Raw genomic sequence first — 10413 nt, forward strand, 5'->3', positions numbered from 1 at the left:
AATGGAGGAGAAGGGATTGCAGTGTAGCTATCCTTGGGATGGGGATGACTTCTCACTTTCTCTCTGTCTCTCCCTGACAAAATAAAATAAAGACATGCAGAGATTGTCATGGAAATATCTGAGCCAGGTCAGTTACCCGTGAGAGAGGTAGCACGCCATGGCTCTCGACTCGCTCACATAAAAGTGTTAAAGAGATGCTGGAAATCTTCTGTTTGTTGATTTGTTATCGACATACAGAGTATTAACACAGATCCCCCTTCAGTGTGGTCTCCTTTATTTCCAAGCTAACATGCGTACCTCTCTGAGCACTGGAGCAGAATGGCTGTTGTAGCATTTGGGAGTTTTCTTTCAGACACATGCAGGTCTAATCTCAATGTGAGTAAGAGCCCAGAGTCGAGTCTTTGCAAGGTAGTCTGTTAACTCTGAATTGACCTCTTTGGTTTCTGTGGCGTGGGTCGTGAGTACTGCAGCAGCCGGTGTAAGAAGGTGCTGTGCTGTTGCTGCCGTCCGAGAATGCACTGCCAGCCCCCTTTCCTAAGACAGCTGATTCTGAGACGTATTTAGCTATGATAGCGCGGAGTTAATGATGATGCAGTCGTCTGCCTTCGTTTTGGCCAGTAGGTGGAGTTGAGAACCCCGTGATCATTGTGTAGCACAGCTGCACAACTGCTGGCCGTCTTTGTCTCTCGTAGTCGCCTGGAGTGGGGGAGAGTGAAGAGAAACCATTCCTGATTAATGCTGTGTGGTTTAAAAACATCCTACATTGATTAAATTCTAGCTGATAGTCACTCTTCTTTTTCACTTTGGTGATAGCCTCAAGGTAACCAAGAAAAAAAAATGTGTTCATAGAAAAGATTTTCATAAATCTTGCCGTTATGAATAGAAAGGTTTTGGTGCAACATTTCATTTCTAGATTGCTGATGGTGATGATAAAGAATTGGAAGCCGTTTTTATATATGAATATGTTGTTTTATTCGTGGTGATTAAAGCTCTCCATAGCAGGTCTTGGTTGTCTGTGTATGCCGCATGTTTATTTCTGTGATTTCCATGGCTCATCTCCACCTCACGTTCTTTGCACCTAAGTTTTCAGCTCAAAACAAGAGCTCACAGGGTATTTGTTGCCCGTAACTTCATGTGACCATTTCCAGATGAGGGAAGTCTCTTCTTAGCTGGAATCATCGCGAGCAGCAGCTAGTCACATAACCCATGGGAGAGTGTTGATCCTGTGCAATGAAAATCCCCAAAGTGATGGAGGCCTGGCTCCACAGCGTCTGTGCCCTCGGGGGCTGCCCTGACTGAGCAGCAGCACTGGAGGGTGAGGACTCATTCCAGCGTGCTTCCTGCTGTCTGTCCAGCCTCCAGCCCCTCCCAGCATGCTGTGGTCATTCCTGTCGAAGCAAGGAAGGAGATCCTAAAGGGTTTCCCAGTTTGAGAACTGAGAGGAATGAGGAACACAATGATTAAGGCTCACTTGTGGAAATAAGTCACATTTCCCTTTGCTAAAAGCATGTCCCAGTCTGTCTGAATGTTGGACTGATTATTAAGACTCATTGTGATAAAAATTCAGGCATGCTCTGATGCTGTAGAAGTGTGCCTTCTTATGATGTCATTTCCAGGTCATTCAGGTATTTGAAGTCACCTCCCAGGCTGCCCGGAGCAGCACAAGAACAGTCTTACAGTGGTCCTGGCTGTGTTTCAATCCCCAGGTTTCTTCTCTCTTTGAGGAAGGATGGTTGTGTGTGTGTGTGTGTGTGTGTGTGTGTGTGTAAGTTATTGCCATAAAGTGTGTGTACTCACCGTAGAAAGACAGAAAGAGGGAAAGTGAGAAATCACCCCTCCCGCGGGGGCAGAGGGTATGCCACAGTCCCTCTTCAGTCTCTCAGGATTTTGAGCATTGATGCACAGGCACTCAGCATGATTTTGTTTCTTTTTTTAGAGATTTTTTGCCTTAGGGCATGTGTGCTTACTGGAGAGAGAGACACAGAGAAAGTGAGAAGTCACCCCCAGAGGGGATGGACACACCTCAATCTCTTCTCCTGTATTCTTCCAGGATCTTAGGCATGCACCCACACGTGCCTGGTGTGAGTTTTAAGCCGCTGAGTCTGGGACTCGAACCATTGTCAACTACATGGGAGTCCAGTGACATAACCATTATGCCATCTGCTGGTCCCCGAACTTTTCAAAGCAATAGGAACTATACTGTTATTTGGGGGCTGCCTGGTTGGTGTATGTGTGTGTGTGTATGTATATGTATATATATATATATACATATACATACACACACATATATATACAGGGAGGAATGGACCCTAAATATATAGGAGAGAAGTTCAAAGTGCATTTTCCCCCCCTTTTTAGACGTTTTTGCTATAGGGTACGTGCGCTTTCCAGAGAGACATAGACAGAAGGTGAGAAATCATCTCCCGGGGGATGGCCACACCACAATCCCTTCTTCATTTTCCTCTTGAGATTTTGGGCACACTCACCTGGCATGAGTTTTAAGTCACCTGGTCCAGGACTTAAACTGTGATCGACTACATGGAAGTCCAGTGATGTAACCATTATGCCATCTGCTGCTCCCCAGAGTGCATCCTTTAACCTTTGCTTTTTTTTTTTTTTAACTTTATTTATTTATTTAAATTTGAACAAGAGAGGGACAGAAGGAGAAAGTGAGAAAACAAGAAAGCAAGGCGCCAGGTCCGTCTGACACTCGAACCATGGTCAGCCATGTGGGAGTCCAGTGCCCTCAACCACCACGCCACCTGCCAGCCCACCTTTGCGTTCTTTTTACACTGGTCGTTTATTTGTTATGTTCTTGGAAGCTCTGAGGTGGAAGTGGTTTGGGAGCTAATGCAGTCCCTCCCCTACCCCGCCCCATGGTGGGCCATGTCTTGGTTAATGTAACACTCAGACTCCCTTGCTGTAACTGATTCTGGTCCCTGCTGTAAGATGATGCAATCCCTTTTCTCAGCCTTAATTGCTTGGCCTTTATTCGTCAGCACTGCAGGCTAAGAACTTGGCTTTTATTTGAACTCTCTCCCTGTGTGGCTTGGATCTAAGAATTTAGCACTGGTTTTATTCATTTTTAAGTGGCTTCACACAAGATTGGAACATAGGTTTTATGCCAGAAACGTTTGTGCTTTCTGAAGCTTCTTAGCTTTGCTGTGCTCGGCACCGAGAGGTGACACCTTAAGCCGCTGCCGACCGGGCTTAGACTGGCCCAGCGGTGGTAACTAGCTCGGGAGTCACAGTCTAGAATTTAATTCCAGTCATTTCTGCAGTATTACTTATAAATTCGGGCTGTCCTTCCTGTGGTTTTCTGTTCCTTTTAGAAAGCATCTTTTCCTGAAGGGTTTATTGTGCTCTAATATGCCCCAGCTAACATTCGGACTGGGCAGGTGCTTGAAACCTGTGAGTGGTAACACTCGGAGAACCAGTGTTCAAGCCGTTTCTTCCACTTTATTCTTTTAACAAGATCAAGCACCGACCTAGGCGCCAGCTGACCTGAACGTTATCCCTGGCTTTGCTGCTGGACCACGTGACCTTGGAGGTAACCCATCAGACGGTGAAGGTTCACTTCTCAAAAGGCGAAGTCTGTGAAAGACCAGTGTGACTCTTGTTAAAAGAAAAAGACTATAGAGCACAGGTAGATTTCTCTAGGTGACACTGGACCTGGCTGGAGCTGTTTTTTGAGTTCGAGTCAAGAAAAGACAGTGACAGGGATCATGATGCTTTGAGAAGACCCTAACCGGTCCCCCACTCCCTTCCAAGTCCACAGCCCTGAGCTCTTGTGGCATTGTCGGCAGTGGGCAAGGCAGACGTGGCCTCTGCTGTCACAGCGCTAAGGTCCATCCAGGAGGGTGTACTGCACTGTGACTGCAAGAGAGACAGGCTTTGCCAAAGGAGAAGTCCAAGGCGCCATGAGAGCCTGTGACAGGGATTTAACCACCCCAGGAAGTAAGGGAAGGCTTCCTTAGGAAGTGACATTGACTGTGGAGACAGGTCAAGAAGGTGTTGATTAGGTGAGGATGGTTTTATGTTTCCGTGGCCATGCTCCTCTGCGTCACACCAAGTTTTGGGAAATGAGGAAAGCAAGGGGAGGGACAGGGTGGAGCATTTTTTTCATCATTGAAACTCCAGGAGGCAGAGTCAAAGCCATTCGAAATGTGTTTCCCCAACCCCTGCACCTGGCCCTGGGGTCCAGAGAGCCTGCCTTAAGGGAGTAAGGACCAGCATCCAGGGGTATGTGGAGAGGGCAGGGATCGTGTAGATTTTGATACAGCATATGGCTCCAGGATGCTTGTTAGGCAGAGGTGTGCATCTGTGCCTCCATGTCTTTGCTCACGCTTGTCTGCCTCTCCCTAGACACACACTCACATTCCTCCCTTCTACTGGAAACTCTTATTTATTGGCAACATGGGCACTGCAAAATGGTGAAAGTGGTAGTGTTTCCCCTGGAGGGTTGTCGTGAGAGTTAGATGAGGTAACACTGTGAAGTGCTTAGGATCATGCCCTGTCCTTAGTAACCCTAGTAAATGTTGGTGAATATTGCTGTGGTTGCCCAAGACAGCCTGGGTGGTGCAGTCACCCCGTTAATGGCGTATTAACTGCAGTCCTGGAAGCCATGTGGACAACTGCAGGTTTGGATCCCTGGCCCAGTCAGCCTGCAGCATGCTGGGCGTGTATGCACACTCCAGGTTCCTGGAGGAGCTGGAGGGCCAGACCCTGTCACAGGTTCTTTTTCTCTCTCCTCTCATATGTGCTGTCATGATTATGAAAATAAGAACTTAAAAGAAATGGTAGCTTTAGAACTATGTAAGGCTCAGGCCAGCAGGTGGCATGGTGATTAAGATACTGGATTCCACATGACCGGCTGCATGGTTAAAGTCCTGGACTGGTGACTTGGAAAACTCACCAGGCACATGTGGATGCATGCCTGAAACCACAAGAGAGGAATGGATTGCAGTGTAATCGTCTCCCTGGGGGGTGATTTCTCCCTTTCCTTCTCCCTGTGTCTCTCTGCTGAGTACATGCACCCTATGGCAAAAATCTAAAGAAAAAAAATGTAAGCCTCTTCCCTCTTTCTCTTGCAGAAAGTGTCCTGTACCTTCACAAAGCTAGGATTCATATGGATTTCATTACTGCACTTGGAGTAAAGAGTAGATTTTTTTTTTTTTAGCATTTATTGGGTCAATGATCTTCAGCTAAAGACCACTAGGTGCAATCCTGTAAGTTAAACAGGTTAGGTTTATTATTCATGTCAGGGAGAACACATACCATGAGAACTGTGAGCCATCCCAGTAAGAGGGTTCCACTAGTTACAGTATCTGGGCTTTGGACCAGTGATTTGGTACCAGGAGGAACCAGGATTTCACTCTAGCTTGGCTGCTGTCAGACAGTGGGGGTAATTCTATGATTTGGTGTGTCTGTAATCCTTATCTATAAAGTGGAAAGACTAGCTGAAGAGAAAGCTACAACTGGTAAAGGAAGTCACTCATTTTGGCTGGGAGAAGGGTGTTTGGGATCCTGTGGGTGGCACAGTGACCTTGTTTTTTGTCTGTGTTCAGACAAAATTATGAAGTGGCCTTGTTTTGTTTCATTTTATCGTGGTCCCAGAGTAATCTTGTCCGAGGCTGGTTTCCTGCGGGATAGTTCAGGTTCAGCAGAGAGACACTGCTTAGCTGCGAGTTAACGGACCAGTTCCTAAATGTCAGAGGCTTCGCTTGTTTCCTTCTCGCTTGTCTGACTCTTACGTGGGCCAGCTTCCTTCCTCCAGGGAAAGTGTAGGTGCATGTATTACTCCTGAGTGTGCTGAACGTGAGGGACAGTGACAACCTTGCCTTCAGGGAGCTCAGAGGTCTGGAATAAAGAGAGATTTAAAGATCATCTGATTTTTGTAACCCTTGTGCTGGCATAAATGCCACCTTTGGCCTTTCTACAAAGTCCTCCAGCCTGTCTGGATGGCAGGAAGCTCCGGCCTATGGTGGACAGCACTGACTGTTAGGGAGTTGGCTTACCTTGGGCGGTGATCGCTCTCCCTGTGTCTCTCCATTGTAGGTGCATAGAACAAGTTCCCCCTGAGTCCCTGCGGCATCTCTATGTAGTCAGCCCAGGGACAGTCTAAGGGAACCCTGGATCCACTTGTTTCCACATGGTGCCGACTACTCTTACATTCTTCTCAAAAGAATATTGTACAGTTTTTTTTAAGTTTATTTGTTTCTTCCACGAGCCAGAGAGAGACTCACACACAGAGACAGAACACCAGCAGGTCTTGACGCCGTGGTCCACCCTGTAGCCTCAGCCAGCCCAGGTCGTGCCTGGCAGGAATAGGGAGGACTCCAGATGTGAAGCTGGACCCTTCCCGTGTAGGTCGACCTTGCGGATCGCTGTGCTTACTGCTGCACTACTGTCCAGCCCCATGAAGGACATTTAATTCAGGGAGTAACCCAACCGATTGCATTTTCCAGAGGGCTTTACTGTTGAGGCCTGCTTCGTCCTACCGCTGAGTGTGAAAGCAGTGAACACTAGGTGGCAGCATCTCACCTCGGAACAGGCGCAATAAACGAGTTGAGTTCTTGCCTACATTTTAGACAACACACAGTAAAAGGACCCTCCTGAACTTACCTACCCTACCTACTTCCCTGCCACCAGTTAGGACAGCCTCTGGTCATAGCCACCTACATAGGTATTTACCCCACTTTTAATCATTGCTAGGAAAAGCGGAACCCTTCCCACCATCACCTGTTCTGATGTTTTAGAATCTTGCCTGTTGGAAAGTTCTTCCTAGGGGTTGCAGGTGGCATGGTGTTGAAGAGTACTAGACTCCCATGTGGCTGACCACAGTTCGAGTCCCGGACCTGGTGACTTGTTTCCTCACTTTCTCTCTCTCTTTCTTGCTTTGTCCCTCTTTGGTCAAATCTAAATAAATAAAAGGTTTTTGTTTTGTTTTAAAAAAAGAAGAGAAAGTTCTTCCTAAATAATCATACCTTGAACTGTCATCCAGTTCTGTTTTCTTTTTTGCCTCATCGTGAGATTTGACTAAATTTAACAGGCAACCGTGGACACTTCGTGAGTCCACAGACACGAAATACGAAGGAGATGAGTCACCCTTTAAGACTGACTTCAGCCCTGGCTCGCCGCCCCCCAGAGTCCTCAGCTCTCTGGCATCTCTCTCACGCTGCTCCTCACCTCCGTACTTGCCTCTGGTACTGCCCGGTCACTGTGCCCGACGTCGATCCCAGACTACGGCACCCCAGTGTTGCCATCTTCCTTGGCACAGATACGGTCCTCCAGTTATTATCCCGGCAAAGCTGAGGTTTTTTTCTGTGTTCTTACCAAAATGTATGTTACTGAAAACCGTGGATTTCAGAGTCAGAACATCCTAGTCACAGAGCCAGATTTGCTGCTTTCCCGCCGTGTCGCCTTGGAGAAGTTGGCCAGCCTCTCAGAACACTATTCCCTCACCTTTCAGTGCTGTCATGAGAATTACCTGAGGCTGTGTGAGTGTGTGAAACACTTAGCAAGTGTCTGGCATATGCTAGTTGCTCCATACTTAGATACAGCAATTATCGCTCGCCGAGTTGTTCCAAGAGGAGGCCTCTATTGGGCCGTGGTTAAGGACCAGATGGTCTGGGAGAAGTCATACTGCACTGGTATCTTCCAGCTCTCAAGAAACAGAAGGAACTTGGGATGTAGGAAAGAAAAACTGAGCCACAGAAAGGCCAAGTGACAAAACAAGAACAGATCTGCGATTCAGGTCCATAGTGTCCATTCCTCTGGCTTTCAGTCTGAAGCATGTGCATTCATTCCAGACAACCCCTGGGCTGGAGGCAGCTCAGGGCTGTGGACAAGGTGAGCCTGATTCTGTATATAACCTTGTACCTATGTGTAGCCAATATCGACAGAGGCGATAGTCGTCATCTGATACTTACGTAATACCTAGACTGCCGCAGCCTTCAGTTAAGTACCTGCCATCGCTGTTCTGTAAGTCTCTGAGGGCCGGGTTGTCATTTATTCTTTTCTCATCTTCTAGTGGAGCTGACCCCAGTGGCTTCAGTGCCCATGTTTATCATTGTTTTTTACAAATAATTGCATCAACCTGGAATCTTGCTATAGCTTTTCTACCAACTTGACAGGTCGTTCCTCCTCCTGGGCCTCACTTCCAATCTGTGAAAGGATGGTCCAAAGCTGTTCCACGCTGAGCTGTATCTGATTTTAGCCAGCTCCTACAAGCACATGGTCCTCAGTGGGAAGAAGGCACTCCATTAAAGTCCAGTGCAATGGGACTAGATTTGGGGGTTTGGTTTTCATGGTTCCTTTTTTTAATCGCTCTAGGTCAGATCTTCTAAGATCTGCCTATAAAGCCCTCAACTTTTCTTTCCTCTATTTTAAATCTAAGGTCTTATTACCTTAGGTCTTTCCTTTTTCCCAGGTTAAATCTCCCACTTCTTTCACCCGTCACTTGACAATGATCAACTTTTATTGAACTCTTCTAAATGCTTGTCCACGTTCCTTGTGGAAAGTTGCATATGGAACCGATGCATGTTTCAGATACAGTGTGCCTGGCACAGAGTACAGTGCAACGAATGCCCCCCGTCCAAACACTGTACTGGTTACACTGTGGGGAAATATTACACTAAATAAGTTCTAGGGTTTTTTTCCTAGAAATTGTTGGAAAATCAGAAAAAAAACTAGAATCTATAATTATATGATTGAGTTTGTGAGTCAAAACAAAGGCCTTTACATATCCCCCCGTTAAATTATTATTGATATAACAGAGTGATGATTGTAACATAATATATGGAAAACAATGGAAAAAGCCCAAATCATAGAGGAATGTTAAAATACAGTGTGTTGTGGTACATGCATATTACTGAGTATTGTGCATCTGTGAAAATGATCCTTCTGAAGGATATTTAATGACACATTGAAGTGTTTATGGTAGAGTATTAAGGAAAACACATGGCCTTAACAATGTGTAATAAATTGTTAAAACTCATCCACAGGGGGAAGAAAGGAATGTGCCATGTTAAATTTTATGTCATTGGTTAACCCACTGCTCTATTTTCCAGAAATATTTTTATGTTAATTCTATCGCCCAGCTTTTAGCCTCGTCATGCCTTCATGTCATCCAGAAATCGATCTGCCAAATGGGAAATACAAGTGTCTGTAGTATGAAGCAAGTGTAGAGGGTGACAGCAAATATCCAGGGATGCACTTAACCCAGACCGACCTCCATATAGTATTTAATCATTATAATAACCTATAACTGTATGTTACTAAAAAAATACATTCAGACCGAAAGCTTCTTAAATGATCCTTCCATTCATCTCTCTGCCTGTAGTCAGACTTGATGTTTCACTTTTTAGGAAGAATATTGTCTTTGTCAGTTTGGGCTGCTATAAGAGAATACCACAGACCAGGTGGCTTAAACAACAGAAGTTTGTTTCCCACAGTTCTGGAGGCTGGGAAGTCCAAGATCAAAGCACCAGCAGATGGAGTGTCTGGTGAGTGCCAGCTTCCTGGTTGACCAGATGGCCATCTTCTCATTTTACCCTCACATTGCAGAGACCAGAGTGAATAAGCAAGCTCTCATGTCTCTTTGTAAGGGCACTTGTCTCACATGTAAGGGTGTCACTTTCAGGACCTAATTATCTCTCAAAGGTCGTGCCTCCAAATACCATCATATTGGAGGTTATGATATCAACATAGGAATTCTGAGGGACAGAAACATTCAGCCCAGAGCAAACGTTACCACCCATGATTCTCATTGGTTCCTTGGAAGCTAAAAAGTACTGATTTGAGTTTGTGCCTCAGTGTGTGATTGTGACCAAGAGATTTAGCCTAGACTTGTTTCTTCCATCTGCAAAATGGAGTTTACATTCTGTGAAGGTCCTCATGTCAATCCAGTCTCAGGAGACAGGCTCTAATGCAATCGAGGTAAGGTTGGGTTCTGCTGCAGGAGAAGGAAAGCAGATTAGAACAAAGCACTTTTCATCTTAAAGGTTACGTACTTGGAAAGAACTACAGATGGAAACAGAGGAGCACTGAGCGTACAGTATGGAAAATAAAAGCAAGGCAAAGGAAGATGGAAATTTTGACAAATTGAGATGCATGTCCATGGATATTTTTTGTTTCAATGATAGCAAAAGAATGATACATTTGCATACTACTAAATACTGTTTCTACTTAACAAAAAATCAGTTTCTTTTCAGAGAGTCTTGAAGGACAGAAGGGGACCATGTGTTTCAACACTGTTAGACAGGGAAATGATAAATTAGCTACCTTCTGCATACCTTTTGAAAGCTGATGCCTATAAAACGTTGAGCCTCTGGGAGAGAAGTATAACAAAACACAAGGAAGCTTTATGGTCAGTATTTGCAAATAACGAAGCATTCCTTGGATTGGAAGTTA

This window comes from Tupaia chinensis, unplaced genomic scaffold (genome assembly GCF_000334495.1).
Source record: "Tupaia chinensis unplaced genomic scaffold, TupChi_1.0 Scaffold150288_1, whole genome shotgun sequence".
NCBI lineage: Eukaryota > Metazoa > Chordata > Mammalia > Scandentia > Tupaiidae > Tupaia > Tupaia belangeri.